This window comes from Pseudorca crassidens, chromosome 1, assembly GCF_039906515.1.
Source record: "Pseudorca crassidens isolate mPseCra1 chromosome 1, mPseCra1.hap1, whole genome shotgun sequence".
NCBI classification, from domain to species: domain Eukaryota; kingdom Metazoa; phylum Chordata; class Mammalia; order Artiodactyla; family Delphinidae; genus Pseudorca; species Pseudorca crassidens.
In genome coordinates this window covers 40,172,339-40,195,786 of record NC_090296.1, presented here as the reverse complement: position 1 = coordinate 40,195,786, position 23,448 = coordinate 40,172,339, and the positions used below count along the sequence as shown (strand labels likewise).

General features: G+C 41.9%; 1 protein-coding gene across 1 annotated transcript in view; it reads left to right on the top strand.

The window, feature by feature from the left end:
• Positions 1-23,448, top strand: part of SYT16 (synaptotagmin 16) — a 280,210-nt gene that overhangs the window by 776 nt on the left and 255,986 nt on the right. The window lies entirely within an intron of this gene.

The following is a 23,448-nucleotide window of genomic DNA, read 5'->3' as shown; positions in this document are numbered from 1 at the left end:
TGGTGGAACCTCAAAGGGAGGTCCGAGTAAAACCACTGGTCACACCTGCCGCGTACCTAGCACGCAGGAGGTGTTGTGTCTGAGCCCCTAGTACAGACCTGGCACATGTTAGGGGCTTAAATGAATGAATGAATGAATGGTGTACTGGCTGGAGAGGCCCTTTGGTAGGCATCTTTGAAAGGTGAGAAGGGACAAAGATGGGAAGACGGGGGTCAGCATTTCTGCAATAATTTATTATTTTTCTTTTAAACAAACTATTATCCCAGACAAGAACACAGCTTTGCTATAGTGCAGAGAACATGGGTTTCTGTAGCCAAACAGACCTGTATTTGAAACCTCTGAAATTCACTTCCATGGAACCATGGAAGGTTCCAAATGACCTCAGTTTCTTTATCTTTAAAGTCAGGACAAATCTGTCACATCTCCTGCACGGTGATGAGCACATCGTAGGCTCTTAGTACAGGGTAGTTGCCCTCTTTCTTTGCCATCAGTTTATATGTGTGGAGATACCAGCATGCTCTCCCCTTTTTAAATGAAAAAATCTAGATCAGGTGTTTATAATAAAATTGGCTAATTTGAGCCAAGCCTCTCTTTTTCTCTGCTCATTTATAAAAAGTGTAGTTTAGTTCACTTTTTTTTTGTCTAGGAAAAGAAATTATGGCTTTAGCCTTTTATTAACAAAGTAATACTCAAAAAAGAGGAAGATAATTAGATTTGGCCTTATTCTTGTATTTCTTAAAAACAAAGGCAAAGGGGCCTGAAGTATCTATAGGCAATTTTTTGCATCCCACAAATGCTGTGGGACAGTGTACCATTATTCATTTTCTTATATTTAGGGTAAAGATGATACATTTGGTATCCTAGAAAAAAAAATTAGCTGTGCTCTCTCTGCCCAATTTATTTAGAGAAATATTTCTTCGACTTCCTTACACGCTATATTCAGCTCTACTGAAGAATCAAACTTTAGCCCATTTGTTTTGTTTATGGAAAAAATGGTAATATTCAACCAGCTTAGCTCTTGAGCTGATTTTTAGGTGCAATCTTAATTATGTTCGTTCTCAGCTGGCATGGAGCTGAAACTATGAAAGGTTCCCAGAGGTAGAGGATAATTAGTTTGTCTTTGTTCTCATTCAGAAGTAGAGTGAGAGACTTACTATGTGTCTCTACTAGGGAAATGAAAAGAAGGGAAGTATTCTCAGCCAGTGTCTTGAAAAATTCTCTTCAAATCTTGACCCTATCTACAGCTTACAGTCCCACAATTCCCTTACAGTTAGCATAAAGGTGATCTCAGCTTGGTTACTTATTAGAATTACTCCAAGAGCTTTCAGAAATACTTTGACATCATTATTTTTTTAAGTAATACATCTCAGATTTTAATCTGTATCAGAATCACCTGGAGGGCTTGTTAAACCAGATTGCTGGCCCTCCCAGAGTCTGTGATTCAGTAAGTCTGGGTTGTAGTCCGGGAATTTTACATTTCTATCAAGTTCCAGGCGAAGCAACCATGCTCCCTGCCCTTCTCTCATCTGTAAGTGCGGGAATGACAGGTGAGAGGCAGGTAGGAGCACAGAGTGACAGTTCCTTCTTCAGTCCTGTCACTGTGTGTCGGGTACATGGCCTCATGAACATAAATCAAACCTGGGCACCGTTGCCTTAGGGCTATAGCTGACTGCTTTCTCTATTTTTGTCCCCCAGGAAATTTCCCCTTGAGAGAAAAATTAGTTTTAAAGCTGAGCAAAACCTGAATCCTCTCCAGTCATTTCTGGAAGGAATCCAGAAGGACCTCCTTTACGAATGTGGCATGTAAATGTGTATAAAATAGAGATATTTAAAAAATATTTGCCTGGCAACTTATAATGTTCACCAAAAAGAATGTAACAAATAGAACGAAAATGTCCTTACGTTCGGACAGCATGGTGACCGAGGGCAGATTCCAGGGGAAGAATGGAGAATCTGAGAGCCTCACCTTGGTTTTCAGAGAGTTATGGTGAAATGATAAGGATCTTTGAGACCTTCAAACTAAATTCCCCTTGGGCTATGTGTGTTTTTATTTGTATAACTCAGGCTTATAAGATCTTTAAAAGGTTGAAACAGTTGGGAGGAATTGTAATAGAAAGAAGGTGAGACTAGTAGGAATACCCCCCCCAAAACCCTGTTAATGTGAGCAGCCTGGTTATTATATAAAGTGGTGGCGTATTTGACCTGTGTTTCTTGAGTTTCTCAGTAATAAGTATTGAAATGGAGCAGGGCCCTATGGCCCTTGCCCCCCATGTCCTCCGCCTGCCTTTTGTCTGTGGGAAAACTTCAGTCGTAGAATAAGTTTAATCAGAGAAGTGAGAAAATGCAGAAACAAAGGAAAACAGTCCAGCGAGAGTAAATAATAACAGTTTAGTCATTAAGCATAATTAAGGACCTTTAGTTCCTCCTCAAGGACTATAGATAATATTCTGAGCCCTATCCTGTGAGCTGTCTTGTGGATACTAAAACCTCCACCAGGTGGAGGAAGTTAACTACATGATGACCAGGCTGTAGCCATGACATAAGCTGCCACAATTCCAAGAACTGGCCTCAAGGAAGTGGGAACAAACTGACCCTGGAACTAAAAATTAATCGTATTTAAAACAATCATGATGATACTGGTCAGACCACCACACGACCAATTTCAAGATGACTGGCACAGCTGACTGTACTGTTTCTGCATGTTGTCCCCTCCCTTCACCTATAAAAGCTCTTGCCCACTGATTGTCGGGTGGGGGGCGGGCTTTGGACAGAAATCTGCCTCCCCCCGCCCCTCCCTCCACCCCCCTCCCCAGTTTGTCGGCATCCAAAAATAAAGCAAACTTTCCTTTCCACCAACCTTGCCTCTTTATTGGCTTTTGAGTGGCAAGCTGCCGGATCCCACTTTCGGTTACAGCGTTGCCGATAGTTTTGTGTTTCCAGATCATAGTGAAGTATTTTTCTCTTTTCTTCCATTTATGTTGTTCGTTCCATTACTAATACTTCCCCTTATGAGTCTTTATTGTTAAAGTTGCTGTAGTCTGTTTATAAGCCTAATTTCTCAGGAACTGCCAGGCATGTTTGGGCAATGTTGGAAATATGTAATTGTATTATGCCCTGGAACTCTCGGGGCATTCTTGGGTGGATGGGTCTTTGGGGCTGTTGTGGATGAATATTTGGCTTCATCGGGGAAATATCTAGTCCCCATCTGGTTGCTCCTGGTTTACTGGTTGGTAGTGTGTCATTTTGGCCGGGTGCATCCACAAGTTGCTACCCCACAGGCCATTCCTCCCTCCACTTACTGGTCGACAACCTGGAATTTCCTTCTTACCCATCCTACTTATCCCAGCAGCAATTTCCACTCTGCTTAGTCCTGGAGGACAGAAGGAAGAGAAAGCAGGGGAGGGAAAAATCAAATTTAGGCTCTAAGCAGGTAAAGGTTAGGGATCGCTGCTAAACAGTTACACTTGAGATGTTCAGGACTTAGGATGTTGAGGAGTTAAAAGAAAATTGCTTGACTTTGAGTGAAAAAGTACTCAAATTCTTGAGTAAACTTGTTTATAAGTTTTTAATATTTATTATGATTGGAAATGATGCCAACTAAAAAATATAGACAAAAAGAGTTAGAAAATGACTACTTTGCAACCATCATAGTAACACTTGATTCACACAGTAGTCATCCACGATGCTAAAGTATTGTGTGAAAACTTGAAGGCCAGAATATTTACATTTTTGGAGAATTTCCCCACAGATTTCTTATTAATTGCAAAGGGGAAAAGGGTAATGTTACAGTGCAGAAACGTGGGGTTCACTACCTTAACTAAACCGTCAAAGTTAGCATCACTAGTAATGGGGCAAACTGGTATCCTGTGCTTCCTGATCTGAAGCCCTGAGAAGGATACAGCGACACGTATGCCAAAAACACATAACCTGGTTCTAATCAGGAGGAACTATCAGACAAGCCCACATTTGGAGACATTCCACAAAAGTCAGTGTCATGAAAGATGCCTGAGGCACTGTTCCAGATTGAAGAAGACTACAGAGATAAGTAAATGCAATAGATGGTTTTGGATCTGACCCAAATCAGGAAAAAATGCTACAAAGGACAAATTGTAATAATTGGGGAAATTTGAATATGGATTGTATGTTGGATAATAGCCTTGTATCAATGTTAGATTCCCTGAATAGGATGTTTTTACTGCAGTTTGGAAGGGACTGTTTCCGGTTTCCTTAGGGGAAACCGGAGTCCTTAGGGGTAAGGGGACATGATGTCTGCAACTAAATCTCAAATGGTTTAGGAGAAAAATGTTTGTGTATGTGTGTGCAGATTTATGTATATGTGTGTTATACAAGAAAGAAGGAGATAAAATATGCCAAATCTTAACACTTGGTGAATCTAGGAGTTCTTTGTACTATTCTTGCAACTCTTCTGTAAATTTGAAAAACAAAACAAAGCGTATGGTTCCATGTAAATTTTAGGATTATTTATTCTAGTTCTGTGAAAAATGTCATGGGTAATTTGATAGGGACCACATTAAATCTGTAGAGTGCTTTGGGTGGTATGGCCATTTTAGCAATATTAATTCTTCCAATCCAAGAGCATGGGATATCTTTCCATTTCTTTGAATTATCTTCAGTTTCCTTTATTAGTGTTTTGTAGTTCTCAGCATTTAAGTCTTTGCCTCCTTGGTCAGGTTTATTCCTAAGTATTTTTCTTTGTTTTTAGTGAGATTTTTAAAAGGTATTGTTTTTTTTTTACATTCCCTTTCTGATACATATGTATAACTGAATCACTTCTGTATAGCAGAAATTAACAAAACATTGTAAATCAACTATACTTCAATTAAAAAAACCCCATAAATGACAGCACTGGGATGCTGATCTGTAATTCTAGGCATTGTGCTCTAATACTATTTAGTTTACTTTTTGAAAGAAATAATATCGAAAGACACAATTCTGGACTCCTAATTCTGGTTTGAGATGACGATGTTCACAGAACTTTTTATTACGGAAAATTTCATGTGCATATGAAAGAAGAGAGAATAGTATAATGAACCCCATGTACTCAGGTAACCCAGCTTTAAAAATTATCAGCATTTTGCATTTACATACCCGCTCTCCCCCTCCCCTGTTTTTAGGTGCTATTTTGAAAGCAATTCCAAGACATCATGTTATTTTAACCACTGATGTTCAGTGTGCTTCTGTGTACATTTTTTTTCTCCCATAACCCTCATGCTGCTATTGCACTTAAGAAAAGTAACAATTCTGTAATACAAGATGATAGCATTTAGAACTTGTTAGTGTTGCAGGATAGTAACCAGAGTTCTGAGAAACGCACTGATTTGACAAATATGTGTTGTGCACTTGTTCTAAGTTTGAAAAGCTGACAAAGCCTGGGTAATTACAAATGGTGTAGAAGAAAGGGTCTGAGAAGCTGCTTGTTTTTGTTTTGTTTCCCAAACTCCTCCTTCTGTTTTTCGATTGAGCTGACTTTCTTATGTTTTGTAATCGAAACGGGCCAGATCTCTTGGGAGGAGTAAACCTCCTGAGTGTGGGTAGATGTGGATGACATTTATTCTTTTAGATCACTAGGATATCATTTAGTAATTAATTACTATTATTTAGCATTATGGATTGATTTAAAACATGCCCATTATGCCATTTGACAATGATTATCTGTATGTTAAAATGATGGTAAATTGATTGACAGCTCTTTCTAATAAATTAGGGAGGTATCTGAAGCACATATTGCAAACAAAATTCTTATGTGCAGTTATCAACCTTGCATTAAGGGACTATGCACAACTGATTTTAGGCAGTTTAAATTTATGCATAGCTACTATCCCTTTACATTAGATTTTCTTATTACCAGAGTATAACATTTTTGAGAGTTCTAATTTTAGGAATGCACTAAGTCACATTTTATAGTTTGACTTACAGTGGAGCAAAGGTTAAGACATATAATGATTTTATCCACCCTATGTGAAAAGTTCCCTGGCTTATATACTAGTATATTTATATACTACTTTAATCATAATCTGTTACCAATCAAAGTTAGATTTTCAATTGAGTTAGCGCAATATAAATTTCAAAAGATTGACGAACTCTCTGTGGGATGGTCGAAGAAAGCACAGGCCTAGTTTCAGAGATGCCCACGTTTTGAACTCTGGTCCTGCCACTTACTGGCTGGGTGACCTCAGGGAGGTTGTTTAACTTCCTGGAGGCTTTGTCTTTTTCCACTCTGAGGAGTTGCAAGAATTAACTGAGATCGTGCGCACAGTAGCCATCAGATAATTGTCTGTCTCCTCGTTCCCTACAACATCCTTCCCGTAGTATGTGCCTTATGTTACAAGAAAGGTCCGACCTTCAGAAATGGGGTCCCTAGTCATTGATTCCATTTTTCCTTGTGAAGAATATAAAATGAAGACCAAATGATCTGTTTAGAAATGTAAGACTGCAGGGAGGAGACTCCAGGAGAAATCACCGGAAGGTGCAGAGCTCAGATTTTACGTAGCAGTATTAATTGTGATGTGTTCTTTTCCAGTGCTCATTGTTTTGTGCAGGTGTGGTGCAGCATGTGAGTACGTGGGCTTGTGGTGCATATGTGTACGTACAGCCTTTAACAACTGGGAGGTTTCAGTGCTGGGCTCTTAGAGGGGCTCCAACAACTACCTCTTTTACTGAAGATCCAGGAGCATTCTGGGATCCTCTCTGCTGATTGGCTCTCGGGGTTCTCTCTGGGCTTTGTGGCCTGCCTCTTGTGTGGCCATGACTGATGGGTAGCTGTAGCACTGGGTGGAGGTTGCTTTAGGGTGTGTCCTCAGAGCTGGCTCTGAAGTCTTATAAAAGCTTGTCCAGTGATGATGATAAGCCTGAGGCTACTGCTGGTGGTCCCATTACTGAGCTCTAAAAAGGCTTAATCTTCTCGTAATGTCCATATATAATGACCTCATCTGCCTGCTATCTCTGCTGGTCCTGACCTTGGCCATCCAGGTTCTGAGGGTAGCCTTTCTCTGTTTCACTCCTGCCCTGGGAGGCCCTCTCACTGCCCATCTTGTTAGTCCCCGTTTCTCTTGCTTCCCAGCTCATTCTGTAATCTCTGTACCTGCCGATCGTTTCTTTTTTGTTTGTTTGTTTTCCTTTGGTTTCACTATTCCTTTGAGTTTTGGCTGAGACACGCTGACTTTGTCGATCTCAGGTTTGTAGAGTCCCCAGAAGCTAGGCTGCCTTTAACCAGCCCGCCCCTGCTTCTCTACAGGGAGGAGGTGGAAGACAACCCTTCACCCCTCAGCCCCTACCATCCTTTCCTTAGACTTTTTAGAGGTGCATTGCAGTGTTTTCCCTAATGGGTCTATTTGCATAAAATCAATTGTTAGATTTTCGGGGTGATCATCACTGTCATAATTATAGCTATACGTGTTATTTTTCTTTGTGCTCTCCCTGTATTTGTTATCTATTGCTGAATAACAAATTACAACAAGCTTAGTGGATTAAAACAACACACATTTGTCAGCTCTCTAGGTTAGGAGTCTGGGCAGGGCTTCTGGAGATCAGGAGTCTGCCAGGCTGCAATTAAGCTGTCAGCCAGGGCTAGGTTCTCATCCGAAGGCCTGAGGCGTGACTGGGGAAGGATCACCTTCCGAGCTCACATAGTGCTGGCAAGACTCAGGCCCTGAAAAGGCTTGGGCTTGTGGGCTGATGGACTGAGGGCCTCAATCTCTTGCTGGCTCTTGGCTGGAGGTCATCCTTAGACGTGAGCCTCCCCAGGATGGCCACTTACTTCATCAAAGCTAGGAAGGGACAGAGTCTCCTACCAAGACAGGTATTAAAATCTTTGTCATATTCCATTGGTTAGAAGCAAGTTATAGATTCTGGCTAAACTCAGAATGAAGGGATTAAACAAGGGCATGGCTGCTAGGAGATGGGGACATTTGGAGACCATCTTAGTTCTGTCTGCCGTACTCCCATGAGACTTTTGTATCTGCATCTTCAATTGTATTTTTGTTTGGAGTATCACATTTCTCTTTTAAACTTTAGATGACATTGGGATGGTAAAATCTGAAATGATAATTGCCTTTCTCAGAAAAGAAATTGGCCTCCTCCGTCCTGCCAGAGAGCTGATGTGCTGTAGGAAGGATGGTAGTGGAAGGGGGGCAGGGAAGGTAATGTTTGGCCTTTAGACTGTCACGGGGAAAGCCACGTCTGAATGAGATGCTGCTGCAGGGAGCTTGAATAAGCAGAAGACTGCATGCCTTGTGGATTCATTTTATGAAAGCTGTTACACAATTATAAAGATGAAAACACTCACATTCTTTTTGGAGAAGTTAAAAAGTAAAGGACATCAGGACGAAGCTGTGAAATTTGAGCTGAGAGTTGGTGAACAGCACAGTAAGAACAATGAGGGAGATGAGAATTGTGTCAAAGGGAAGCTCTTCTCTCTCAGGGGCAAATGGATTTTATGAAGGCTTGCTAGCATGTGAGGCATCACATGGGGATAGGAGACTATTTAAATTTTAAGGCTCTATATGCTTGTACTGTATACTCTTACAAGTGGTTTTATCCATTTTAAATCATTTTTTTTTGGACTTAGTAAGAGGGTGACAGATACCTGGAAACTAGACATTTCCTTACTGCCTGATAGTATTGTTCTGTGCAATGACAAACTACCGTTTGAATTCTTCCTTTAAAATTATTGACCCTTAGTTAGTTAGAGCTTAGAAAATGAAACTATTCGGAAAAGGTTTGCCTAATGGAAAGTATTGATTTTGATTTCATGTCCCTTTCTTGAAACTCGGAGCAATTTCATTTTTGATTACTACTTATCACCTGAAAGCTATTCTATAGTAAAAGAGCTGTAACCAGAGTCATTAGCTCCTTGTAATGGAGATAAGACTATCTTAGTCTTTAGAAACTGAGTTAGCTCCCTGAGACAAGCATTTCTGTTTTTATCTGATAAAATCACTGTTTATAAAATGAATAGAAAGGGAGAGTCTGAAATTAATTTCTTAAAAAGGTGCCCCTCCCCCATGGTGGTCCAAGTCACATGCTGTTTTGTCTTTGACGTCTTTATCAACTCTCCCAAACAGAATCCGTCATTCACTTTACCTATACCTCTTCGGTTATATTTTTCTGTTTTAACCTCTGTCTATTCTATATGCCCCTTGAGGAAAAGATCTACTTTTAGGTGTATTTCCTCAACTTTGTCATTCTATTGAATAAGCATGGTGACCTGCATAGAGTAACCATTCAAATGTTTGCTAAATTCAGTCTGTTTCTTTACTGCGAGCCTCCTCTTTCCTGGATCCCATCCTTTACACAGTTCTCACAGTGTGGACCTGAGAACCCAGGGTGGTCAAGGTCCCTAAGACTTTTAGAGGGTCATCAAGGTCAAAACTACTTTTATAACATGAACAATGTTTTCATGTTTCAGTGACCCTTGAACAGTGTTTTCTGTCTCTTACTCTGTGCATGCAAGCATGTAGGCCCAGCTTTTATCATCTTGTGAGTTTGGGAGGTGAAGATGTCCAGTGGTCTTTCCCTTCATTTTGGGGCTCTTCCCAAAGACCCTGTTTTCAGTACAGAACTTCATCCTTACCACCAGAGATGACTGGTTCATTGAACCCAGAGCCTTTCTGCTTGGCCATTAGATACTAGGAGTGTAGTGGTATCTCATTGTTTTAATCCACACTCCTGATGAGATGTGGAGCATCTTTTAATATGCTTATTTGACATCTGAATATATTTTTTGGTGAGGTGTTTGTTAAGGTCTTGATCCATTTTTTTAATTGAGTGGTTTGTTTCCTTATTGTTGAGTTATATAGTTCTTTGAACGTTTTGGATAACTGTCCTTTATCAGCTGTAACTTTTGCAAATATTTTCTCCTAGTCTGTGGCTTGTCTTCTAATTCTCTTGACATTGTCTTTCACAGAGCAGAAGTTATTAATTTTAATGAAGTCCAGTTTATCAGTTCTTCATGGATCCTGCCTTTTGTGTTGTATCTAAAAAGGCATCACCATACCCAAGGTCATTTAGGTTTTCTCCTATGTTATCTTCTAGGAGCTTGATACTTTTGTGTTTTACATTTACGTCTTTAATCCATTTTGAATTAATTTTTGTGGAGAGTGTAAGGTCTGGGCCTAGATTAATTTTTTTGCAAATGATGTCCAGTTCCGTACCATTTGTTGAAGAGACTGTTTTTGCTCCATTGTATTGCCTTTGAGCCTTTGTCAAAGATCAGTTGACTATATTTATGGGATTCTATTTCTGGGCTATTTTGTTCCATTAATCTGTTTATTGTTTCTCCAATACTACACTGTCTTGATTACTGTAACTATTAGTTAATCTCGTATTCAGGTAACTTCAGTCTTCCAACTTTGTTCTTCTCCTTCAATATTGTGTTGGCTATTTTGGGTCTTTTGCCTCAATGTACAAACTTTAGAATCAGTTTGTTGATATCCACGATATAACTTGCTGGGATTTTTAGTGGGATTGCTTTGCATGTATAGATCAATTTGGGAAGACCTGACATCTTGAAAATACTGAGTCTTCCTATCCATGAACATAGTGTATCTCTCCATTTATTTAGTTCTTCTTTGATTTCCTTTATCAGAGTTTTATAGTTTTCCTCATACAGATCTTGTAATATTTTGTTAGATTTATACTGAAGTATTTTTTTTTTTTTTTTTTTTGCGATACGTGGGCCTCTCACTGTTGTGGCCTCTCCCATTGCGGAGCACAGGCTCCAGACGCTCAGGCTCAGCGGCCATGGCTCATGGGCCTAGCCGATTCGCGGCATGTGGGACCTTCCCGGACTGGGGCATGAACCCGTGTCCCCTTCATCGGCAGGCGGACTCTCAACCACTGTGCCACCAGGGAAGCCCTGAAGTATTTTTTTTTTTTGGTGATTCATTTTTATTTATCTTGTTCAAGACATTTTCAATATTAATTCTCAGCTCCCTAGTTCTGGAAAATTCTTAGTCATTATCTCTTTGAGCATTACCTCTCCCCCTATTTCCCCTGACACCAGTTCTTTCCTTCTTAAACATTATTAGACTGACATATGTTGCAGCTTCTCTTTCTGTGTTTCATATCTATTAACCACTTGTTCAGTGATACTCATTCTTTCTCTTTTCTTTCCTCCCTTCCCCCATCTCATAATTTCTTCAGATTTGTCTTCCACTTCAGCAGTTCTCTTTTAACTTAGATCTAGTCTGCTATTTAACCTACTGATCATTTTTTCATTCCAGTGATAAGATTTTATTTAAAAAATTGTTTGATTACTTAAAAAAATCTGCTCTTTTCCTATAGTATCTTATTTCTTCATTATGGTTTCTAAATTATTTAAAAACATGATTCTTTTCTAGTCTATTGTTTTTACTTCTTGGTGTGTCAGTTTTGGGGTCTGCTACTCACTCTTATGGTGATTTGTTTCCTTATGTGGTCTGTGATATTTAAGTTTGGTCGTTTATTGTTAGAGTTTTCTGTAAGCCCTTAGGGGTGGAAGAGTTGCTAAGGGTAAAGATTTTAATGTTGTGTTTGCTGGATCCCTAGGGATTTTAGTGGTCTTGGATCACTTTATATATTAACTATTCATTTGCATTCTTAAACTATGCATGGAGAAAAAACTTAGACCCCCCCCCTCATCTTGTGTGAGCTTAGAATTTCCATTTTTGACAGGTGATTTTTTTTTTTTTAACTCAAGGTCTGGGACACTCAGCAATGTCTTTGCTCTTTCTTGGGCTGGTGAGCAGGCTCTGAATAGTCTTAAGTTTTGCTTGCAAGAGTTCTTCATGGTGGTCTGGGCTTCGTGTTGGCGGGGACTTCTGGATGGAGCTTTAGTGCCTGTTATTCATCCTCGTGTAGGCCCATCACCCCTAAATCTGAGACTAAAACCCCAGTGGATTTCTGAGGCTTTGGTTTTGCTTTTCTTTGATTTTGAAATCTGGGGTATATTTGTCTTTTGGAGCTCATGCATGTAATTAGATTTAGTTCATTTGTTATATTTAATCTGGAGCTCCCATGTGTCTGTGGTGGGAAGGGCACGTCCGTATCAGCTCTGTATATACCACATGGCCTGAATTCACATTTGATGTAGACCATCACCATCCCTATATCCAGTTGTACTGGTATATAAATGCTGCTTAGTGCTCTGCTTTGTTTTCTCTTTTGGAATTATTTATTAAGCACGTTGCTGTGTTTCAGTTACCCATTACTTGAAAGAGGTGTGTGGTGTTTCCTGTATTAACACGCAGCCTAGCATCCCTACAAAACTGGACATGTGTCTGGTAATATCTTTCTGTTTTCAAAGAACTTGTTCTAGTTTCATTAAGGCCTTGAAGAAACAGACATTTTATAAATCCTGATTTTTATCTGCATGAAGCCTATGAAGATACTGAGAGGAAGAGAAATTATTGTATTATTTGCTATGACAAAAGATGTTCAATGAAGGAGGCAGTGTGTTGATTTATATTTATGGATCCTAAAAATCAGTGAATAGACTGGCACTTTGAGTAGCAGAAAACATAATACAGTAATGTGTACTGTACTAACGTGCCTTTTCACTAAGTATATTGTGAATGTCTCACGGATGGTGATTATTTTATGATTTATTCTGTCAATCAGCTTTTCATGGAGAAGTGAAAGATTAGAAAAATACTGCCATGAATATAGTTGGATCTTTTTATACTGTCTTATTATTTACTTCTAGATGTGGAACTGCTGACTCAAAGAGTATACTCATTTTTTTTTCATTCAGCAAACATTTATTCAGCGCCTACTATGTGCCAGACACTGTGCTAGTAGCTTGGGATATATCAGTGAACAAAACAGACAAAGGTCTCTGAGGTGAAGGAGCTTACAAGGGATGTATTCATTTGATATTTTGATGTTGCCAAATTTCCCTTTGGGGAGATTGCACCAATTTGCACTCTCACCAGCAGTGCATTGATAACAAAATCTAACAAAACTTCTACAAAAATAAATTGCAGATGGTAGATAACCTAACAAAAATATTCTCTACCTGGCTCACTTATCATACGCCCCAGCTTAGTGAGACATGTGTCCTACCTGTCTCAGCTTATCATATGCTCCAGCTTAGTGAGACCTACTTTTTGTAAGATAAGGGATTTAACTCTAGAGTGTAGGGCAGCTTACAGAATTATGTGAGGGTGCTGGGGAAACCAGCTTGTTAGCTGCTCAGTCACAGGTAACACACATCTCCATTTATTTATGTCTGTCCTTTCTTTCTTTAGGATCTTCTAAATTTCTTTGAATAAATTTTCTTGTTGCCTCAAATTAATATCCAGTTAGGTGTTTATATTCTCTCATGAGTTCAGAGCAATTTTCCAGTTGCCGTCTGGGGGTCCCATCACGAGGCAACTGAGCCTGCCTTTGCTGAAATGTTTTACATTGAGCTTATCTTTCCTTTCTTCCTCTTGGGAGGTTTGATCAGGGCCTTGAGATTAAGGGGGCTTCAAATGAGCCCTCTGCTCGGTGGTAACTTTGTGCTAGTGAGCGGGCTAGTGATCAATACCTTGGTCACAGGTATTGATCCTCCACTGGCGTGGGAGGCTGGTCCTGGTGCTGGGGGCTTAATATCTGAACGCGCTCAGGCCTCACAAAGGCTCGTGGAGGGCCTGCCTCTATAAAACGGGGATATTAATAATATGAGGATAAATACCTAAGCAGAAAATTCCCCTAGGAACAGGCTTTCCAACTGTCCTATGTTAATTGTCTCCTGGATCATCTAACAGACCCTAGGTTCCAGCACTGTGAAATGCTGACAATAGGCTTCTGGTGTACAGGGCTACTCTGCCATCTTGTGGCCATTTTCGAGAACTGCACTTCCCTAGATGTCAGCCTCCTTCCTAGATCCTAGTATCTTGCAAAACTGGAATTGGTCATCCCATCCTGGATTGTTTCTGCCCTTGGCTTTGCAAACTGATATGATTTGAAGAGATATGTCATAGCACATACCAAAAGAAGACTTTTTAATAGTTTTAAACAGATGTATATGTGCAAGCAATTTCATTTCTGTGTAATAGCATCTTGGCATATTAGATAATGTGTGTTCAAAGTAAGAATGGGCCAGTGTTCTGTCCCAAAGCTGTTTCAAGGATGCTCTGAGGGATCCTGTGATTTTCCTGGGTATTTTAATGTGTAGTAGGTATTAATTTTAGATCGCAATATTACTTTAGGTCACATTGCTTTATTTCTTTAAATTACATTGAATCAGTGGCCCATTGGAGGGAAAATTCAATCTCAATCATTACTGAAGTAACTTTGCCCACTCCAAAGGAGCATATAAGAATCCCAGACTAGCAGGGCCACAAATTTTGGGTGGGGCCCAGTCTGCTGTCCACAGTTGGCTCCATAAAGATAGTTGCACAGTTTGACATGCTGCAGCTGAAGACTGGAACAGCAGTTAGGCCGAGTCAGCTGACCCTCCCAGCTTTCGCACCACTGACCACTCTGGGAGACAGTGCATAGTGTCCATCCACTGTAGGCTTTCTGGGGTAGCTTCCCCACTCACCCACCTATCCAAGCACAGTAGAAATAGGGTCTCGGTTACTGACAGAGTACAATCCCTCAGACTCATTCCTTTCCTGGTCTTGAGGAATATCCATGTCCTATACCCTTTGGCATTGGCTTCCTTCCACAAACCACTGGATGGGAACTTTCTAGGATACCTTGCAACTTCTATTTACGACCCTGCAGTATAAAAAACCATGATAGGGCTTCCCTGGTGGCGCAGTGGTTGAGAGTCCGCCTGCCGATGCAGGGGACACGGGTTCGTGTCCCGGTCGGGGAAGATCCCACGTGCCGCGGAGCGGCTGGGCCCGTGAGCCATGGCCGCTGAGCCTGTGCGTCCGGAGCCTGTGCTCCACAACGGGAGAGGCCACAACAGTGAGAGGCCTAAGTACCGCAAAAAAAAAAAAAAGAAAAACCATGACATTCTCCGGTGACTCTGGCCAGGGAGACCAGAACTCCAAACCTACAGTTGTCTGTCTTCTTGGGAGGGAAAGGAAAAATGCTGACAGCAATAGCAGCCAGAAGAAAGCACAAATGAACACCTCAGTAAATCATCCTGTGTTTGGCTGTGTTTCACTTGAGTCAGCACTCACCGCTGAAAAGGTGTTTGTTTATTGAATTTCTAGTGTAGGCTAAGAACTTACTGGGTTCTCTCAATATGGAGGTGACCCCATGGTTATTACATAATGGAAATGGGTACTAAGTGCTAGGAGAGGGGCACATTCAGAGTTGTGTGGAGGTGCTGGAAGCTAATGATGATGATGACTCCACTTGATGGGGCAGGAAGAGTTATCGACAGGAGGTGGCATTTGAGCTGGGCCTGGAAATATGAGAAAGCATCTGCATGGTGGGAAAGAAGTGAGGCACAATACCTCCAAGACGGCGGGGCTGCAAGAGCACAGGTCTGGAGCACCGGGGGTGCAGGGGTGATGGAGGGATGCGCGTGTGGGAATTATTTGGGGGAGTGAGTACAGGTGAGCTGGATTGGAGCCGCATCCCAGAGCACCTCATTTACTGTATTAGGAAAGATTTAATTTACCTTTTAGGCCAGCAAGTCACAGTCCACTGGCTGTTGCATTAGATTCCTATGGGCTTACTTAGGGAAACGAGCCAGTGCCTCAGGGCTAACTGTACTTCTACCTTCTTCTCTCCTGTTCAGAGAAACTGTAATTAACCTGGGAGGGAGCCCTGTGAAATGTAGACAAGGGAGAGAGAGGAAGGCGGGGGTGGGGGGGGCGGGGGAGAGGGAGAGATGAGTTAGCAATTGTTGGATGAAGCCAAGCAGGAGGTGTTCAGGGGCTGAGCTCAGGCAGTGTGTGCAGAACATACAGATGTAAGAGACAATTTGGAGGTAGAATCCATGGCTTAGAGATCGAAGATATAGAGGGTAAAGGAGAAATAAAAGATTATAGAGTTTTTAAGATTAGGCAGCTGGTTCAATGAAACTCCCACTGTTTAAAACAGAAGGTATGAGAAAAAGCACATTTGGAAGCCAAGACGATGAGTTGTTTGGGGACACATTTAAGATGCATGTGGGACTTCTGCAATAAAATGGAGTACATGAGAATTGAAAAAAATCTAGGGGACTTCCCTGGTGGAGCAGTGGTTAAGAATCTACCTGCCAATGCAGGGAACATGGGTTGGGTCCCTGGTCTGGGAAGATCCCACATATGGTGAAGCAACTAAGCCCGTGCGCCACAACTACTGAGACTGCACTGTAGAGCCTGCAAGCCACAACTGCTGAGCCCGCGTGCCACGACTACTGAAGCCCGCGCGCCTAGACCCTGTGCTCTGCAAAAAGAGAAGCCACTGCAATGAGCAGCCCAAGCCCTGCTCGCCGCAACTAGAGAAAGCCCGCACGCAACAACGAAGACCCAATGCAGCCAAAAATAAAAAAGACAAATAATTAAAAAAAAAAAAATCTAGGTCATAGTTTTGGAAATTTTAAAAGTTTGGAAGTAAAGTTCTCTCTGTTCACAGATGATATAATCTTATATGTCGAGAGACCCCCTAAAGATTCCACAAAAAAATTGATGTATAAACATTTTCAGCAAAGTAGCAGGATACAAAGGCAACAGCACAAAAATCAGTTGCGTTTCTGTAAACTAACAATGAACAATCCAAAAGGGAAATTAAGAAAACAATTTTATTACAATAGAATCAAAAGAATAAAATGCCTAAGAATTAAAGAGGTGAAAGACTTATACAATGAAAACTACAATACATTGCTGAAAAATATTAAAGAAGATATTCATGGAGAGGTTCATGGCTTAGAAGCCTTAATATTGTTAAGATGTCAATACTACAGATTTTAAAAAATCTCAATGACTGTTTTTTGCATAAGTAAAAAGACCTACCCTAGGGCTTCCCTGGTGGTGCCGTGGTTGAGAGTTCGCCTGCCGATGCAGGGGACACAGGTTCGTGCCCTGGTCCGGGAAGATCCCACAGGCCGCGGAGCGGCTGGGCCCGTGAGCCATGGCCGCGGAGCCTTCGTGTCCAGAGCCTGTGCCCTGCAAAGGGAGAGGCCACAACAGTGAGAGACCCGGGTACCGCAAAACAACAACAACAACAAAAACAAAAATAATAAACCTACCCTAAAATTCATGTGGAATCTCAAGGGACCCCAGATAGCCAAAACAATCTTGAAAAGGAAGAACAAACTTGGAGCATTCACACTTCCTGATTTTATATTATAACTTGCTGCAAAATTACGGTAATCAAAGCAGTATTCTATAGTAACCTAACTGGGAAAAGAATTTGAAAGAGAATAGATAACATGTATATGTATAGCTGAATCACTTTGCTGTACACCTGAAACTAATACAATATTGTTACTCAACTATACTTCAATATAAAATAAATAAAAAAAATATGTATGTGGGACTTCTGGATAGAGAAGCAAGACAGGCTATTGGAAATAGGAGTCTAGAGCTCGAGAGAGAGTTGGTGGTTTTAGATTTGGGAGACTTCGGTGAATAGGCTTAAGAGAAGCCGTACAGTGAATAGATCGCTCAGGGAGAGTGAGCGGAGTAAGAAAAAGCGGGACGGCCGAAGCTGGAGGGGTACAGATGTTGATGAGGGCGGATAACTAGAGCATCCCAAGTGAGAGCAGGAAAGGGGAGCCAGAGTTAGGAGCAAAGCCCAGGGAGAGTGTGGTCACAGAGGCAAAGGAGGACACTTCTCATGTCATAAAGCCAAGAGATCCAACGTGATAAGGAGTGAGCACAGTCTTCAAATGGCCATGACAAGGTGGCTGGTGACTTGCGAGCTGGTTTAGCCACGTGGGGTGAAGGCAGCTGAATGAAGCAGCTGGATCGGAGGAATTACGGTGTAAAGGGAGGTGAAGAGGTAGGGCTAGTGAATATGGGCTGTTCTGTTGAGGAGTTTGTAGGAGAAGGTAAGGAGATGAGAGGGCAGCTTAGAATTCCATTAGAGGATTTGAGAGGAGACTTGAGTGTACTGAGAGGCTTGGCAGAGGGCGGGAAGCCAATGGAGGGGGAGAGATTGATGATGTGACAGACAAGGGATAATTAATGGGCTGTCACCCAGGCGGGAGGGAGGCAGTGGGATTAGGTTAGGCCAGTGGTTGTCTGTCGTTAGGAACCAGTTTTGGGGACTAGGGACCAAACTGGCTTGAGAATCCACTGAAATAGGATAGAAATCTCCCTGGGCTAAATGATAGCCAGTGTAGGAAGTAACCAAAGGTCCCCTAGGCTTATCTCGAGATGGTGACATGGCCTCCCAGAACTATCTGGGATCCTTTTGGAGGGACCCACCTGTAATTCAGGTTAAAAAAAAATCTCAGAGCATCCACTCTTAGTAGTCATTGTGTCGGGACACACTTATAGGTACGTCCCAGGCTTTTGTTTCCTGTCACAGCGAATGCGTGGCAGCTCCCCAGCTAACCCTGTTTGGTTTTAGGAAAAAGGAATGACTTCATCTTGTGTCATTGCCTTTGGATTCCATAACATGTAATTAGAAGCAGTGGGGCATTCCCAGATTAGCAGTTTTTATTTAAAAGTCTTTTGGAATATCTGAGTCTTATTAATTTGAAATTCTTTGATTAAAAAAAATTTATTTATTTATTTTTGGCTGCGTTGGGTCTTCGTTGCTGTGCACGGGCTTTCTCTAGTTGTGGTGAGCGGGGGCTACCCTTTGTTATGGTGAGCAGGCTTCTCAAAGCGGTGGCTTCTCTTGTTTCGGAGCACGGGCTCTAGGCACATGGGCTCAGTAGTTGGTGGCTTGCGGGCTCTAGAGCGCAGGCTCAGTAGTTGTGGCGCACGGGCTTAGTTGCTTCGTGGCATGTGGGATCTTCCCGGACCGGGACTCGAACCCGTGTCCCCTGCATTGGCAGGCAGATACTTAACCACTGCGCCACCAGGGAAGTCCGAAATTCTTTAATTTTAACTGATAAGCTTTAAAAAGAAAAACTTTTTTTTTCTGATTTTATTATATCTACCCAGTAACTAGATTGTAAACATTTTGAAGAAAGGGATTCTTGTCTGTTTATCCCTTTGGTGTTCCCTACATCAGATGCATTTGACAAAAGTTGATTGCTTTGGTTGGAATGAGATGTGCCTCTCCTTCTTCTGTTCACCCTGGTATGTGTTGGTGATAATTAGTGAAACTGAATGTTCTTTTCATTACTCTCAAGGCCATTATGTTTTCTTTTTGGCTCTCTGGCAGGGTTAAGGGGCTGAACTGGCTGTTGAGAAAATGACAGTTGCTCTGAAAGATTATATAAAAATGCAAGACATCTATTTTTACTTGAAAGAAAGTTAACTAGAATTTTTTTTTTTTGAGTCATGTTGACACCGTAAACACAGAGTTTTATTGCCTGTTGACTTACTGAGCACTTAAAGTGTAGAGTTTGACTTTTCATTGTTCTTCACTTGTCCCAAACAAACACAGTTTTAAAGGCAGAAGAATTGAAATCATTTTGGACCCTCGGGGTACTGGGCCCTTTACATTACAGGCTATCTCTGTTGGGATAGTTATTCAGGGTCAGGTTTCAATCCACAATGGAAAGCCTACATTTTGCATATTAGGAAACTCAAGCATAGAGAACAAAAGAGTTATTTCGGAATTTACCTAAAGTTTATCAAAACTGTTGCTCTTTCTTTTTTTTTCCCACTTGCACAGCCTTGGCATATGCAGCAAACACCTCCCTGCTCACACCTCCCTTGTGTACAGAAAGGACTTTGGGATCTTACTTCTGTTTGTCTCATAGTAGTGAAGATTCTAGCATCTTCTTAAGTTAAAGACTTTTTCTTGAATTTTTCTCTCATCACACTTGCTTTTATAGGAAACAGAGGAGGCTGGGTTAGATGAACTGTGAGTGCTTGACTGAATAAATATTCTCCTTCTGAAAGGACCTGGTTAAATTTATTGATAGCTTGGTGTCCAGAAACCTTTTCTCTTTTATACTTCATTAATTACAGATCACAGGTGAAGTCCTTGAAGCTCAGAGGTGACGCAGGGAGAGGGAATGTGTGTACTGCCAGACTCTGTTCAGCGCTATCTGAATCCAAGTTCGTTTCCTAAGTATAGTTAAAGGAACAAGCCTATCTTATGCCCATTGGTAGATTAACTAAACTATAATTTTGGATGGAACTACAGATGTATATAATAGGATGATTATTAAGAAATTCAAAACTATTCTGCAAAATAGTTTACCATGAGAGTAGAGTGGTAATTATGTTGTTATTTATTTATTTATCAATTATAATATCCAGGCAAGGTTTTTATGCTTCTTAGTGTGTTTGGAACAGAATCCAGCAGATCCCATGAAAGGGGATCCAGTCCTTTTGCAATAAATGTGAGTGGTTTGAATAAGTCTAAAAAGGACACAGCTGGCAAAAAAACCGCTCATAACTAACACATCAAATCATGAATTTTATATCTTCCCACTCAAATGTTATTCCTAAAGTGTTCAAAGGATTTGAAAAGGAAGAGCCAGGAATGTGCCTGGTGTAGGCGAGAATGGCAAGGAGGCCAGTGTACCTGGAACGGGGTGAGAGAAGGGGGCCGGGAGGACGTGAGGTGAGGGAGGTGCTGCAGGGTCAGGGGGGGTAGTCCTGAGACCTGGTGTGAAGACTGCATTTTACTGTGTGTGGGATTTGAAGCTGCGAAGGATCTTGATGATACACGCAATGTGATCTAACATATATTTTAACAGTCTTACTCTGCCTGCTTTTTTGAGAATGGATGGAAGGTGGGTAAAGGGTGACCCCAGTTAGGTAGAATGTTGGCCACAAATGATGGTAGCTTGGTTCAGGAGAGTAGCAGTGGACGCGGTGGGAAGGAGTCAGTTTGGAGAGACACACACACTCTCATTCATCTCCATTATGACATATGTACTCTTCTGAGAATAGAACTGACAGAATTCACTAATTGCATGGCGTAAGAGAGAGAGATATCAAGGGTCATTGGAAGGATTTTGGCCTGAGCACCGGAAGGAAGGAGTTGCCATGAACTTTGAGAGAAGGCAGTGGAAGGAATAGGTTTGGGCAGGTGAGGGTTGGCACTGGAGTGGGCATCAGGAGTCTAGTGTTGGGAACATCAAGTCTGAGATGTCTTTTAAACATCCTAGGAAAGATATTGAGTAGGTAGCCTGAGTTTGGAGTTCAAGGGAAGGATCTGGTCTCAATATATAAATTTGAGAGTCTTCAGCATTTGGGTGATATTTAAAGCCGTGAGACTGGCTCACATCCCCCAAGGAGTAAGCATAGGCATGGAAGAGAAGTGGCGAAGGACTCAGGGGTCAGGGAGGGGAACTGGCAGAGTCTTACAGGGAGCAAGCGGCGAGGTGGGAGGAAAAACAGGAGAGCTCATGTCCTAGCAGCCAAGTGAGAATCTGTTCAAGGGAGAGAGAATGATCAACCGTGTCAGGTGTGGTTGGTAAGTTAGATAAGGTTTGCCTTAGTGTCAGTTCCTTTAAAAGCAGGGTCTGTGAACAGGGTCTTTGGTACAGGTATTTATTTGGAGGTGATCCAAGGAACAGGAATGAGAGGTGAGATTGTGGAAGAAAGCCATTAAAGGGTGTGTGATCGAGGTTGCTGCTCTAGATTATAGGGTCAGCTCCACTGAGGCATCTGAGAAGGAGCCAGAGTGCCCCCAGACTTGTCTGTGCAAGTGATGAGAAGCTGGGACATTTATCCAGTCCCCCATTGGTTGAGGGTTTTCCTGGGAGTGTCGACTCCCCTCTGCTTCTGCGCTTTGCAGGCTGCTGTGGGAGAAGGCCTTGAGGCAGAAAAGCAGAGAGGTGAGGTGGGTGCTTGATGAGGAAGGAGTGAGCATGGGACTTTCTACTACAGCTGCGGCTGAGATCACAGGTGGGCCCAGGGAACGAGATGTGGACCATTACACGTGTTTGCTTCAAAGACTGACAGTTGACTGTTGGATTTTACCTGGGGGTGTCTTTGACCTTGAGAAAGCAGTTGAATGGAGCGGTGGGGCAAGCCTGATCGGTGTAGGTTGAGGAGAGGGGAAGAGAGATTGGAGGAAGTATAACAGCACCCAAGGAAAGTGGAATCCAGAGGCAGCCGGGAAGTGGGATAAAGGGAGGCTAATTTTTTTAAGATGGGAGAAACAACAGCGTTTAGACGGATGGGAGTGATCCAGTGGAAAGGGAAGAATCTTGGATGTGAGAGAAAGAAGAGTGTTCTTGAGTGGATGAGAAGGGTGCGGCCCAGTGCATAAATGGAGGATTTGGCCTCGAATGGGAACGTGGATCGCTCATCTGTAAACAGTTCATCTGTAGTAAAGGGAGAGAGAGAGTGTATGGGAAGCCTGACCCCTTCTGATCGTCTTCATTCCCTCCCTGAGAAGGAGGAAACAAGGTCATCACTGAGAGAGAAGAAGGGGTGGGCGTGCTGGTGGTTTGAGGAGAGCGGAAGGTGTGGGAGGGTCATCTGGGATTGCAGGGCACGGGTGCACCTGTGAAGACACCAGCACAGAAAGTGAGAGTCAGCATTTAGAAACATCTATAGCAGTTGGCATTGCTGTAACGCTTTTATCGTATTTTACAAGAATGTTGGTCTATGATGGATTGGAAATAAGAACATCTGGTCCTTCACAACAGATAGTTTGAGAGGCACTGGGCTGGGAGAGAAGGGACCAGGGATACAGCCTGATGGCTGCACAGCACTGAGGGGCCCAGAGTACAGTGTGAGGCCACTCAGCTCGCCCACTGGTTTCCTCCTGCCTCGTTCATCTGTGGGGCAGAGTTGGATTTTATGGAGGGTGGTTTTGCTAAGTGGGTCTGATGCAGTGGGAAGATGCAGTGAGTGTAGGGAGTGTCCAGTGAGATGTGTGGTGACCGACCATGGTGTTGGGAGCTGGGGAAAGAAGGCAGCAAATCTTGAGGAGGGTGAGAGATTCTGAGAAGGTAGTGGGATTGAGGGAATCCCAGTCGTGGAAGAATCAGATGGTGAGATTGGGAGTTCTAAAAGGAGTGAACTAGAAATAAGGGAGATGGTGATCAGAGAGTAGGATTCTTGACAACACTGCTCACAATAATAAACACTGGGAAAGAAACCAAATGAGTTATTTTGCATGAATACAATGGATAATTTTGAAGCCGCTGGAAGTCATGTGGTTGTCCTGTTTCTTTGTGGACACAGGATACGTTGAGTGAAAAAAAAAAAAGGTGGGTTACAAAATAGTTGGCAAAGTTAAGTTGCAAAATGTACAACGATCATTTTTATGGTAAAAATATAAACATTTTAGTGCACAGAAGTCTTAACCATGGAGGTGTCTGGATGGCTGAATCACAGTGCTTTTTACTTTCTGTTTAATGATATTCGATTATACGTTATTGCTATATTCTTGTAGCTTTATTGACATACAATTTACATGAAATAAAACTCACCAGTTTTAGGTGCACCACTCTGTAAGTTTTGAAAACTGTACACAATTTTG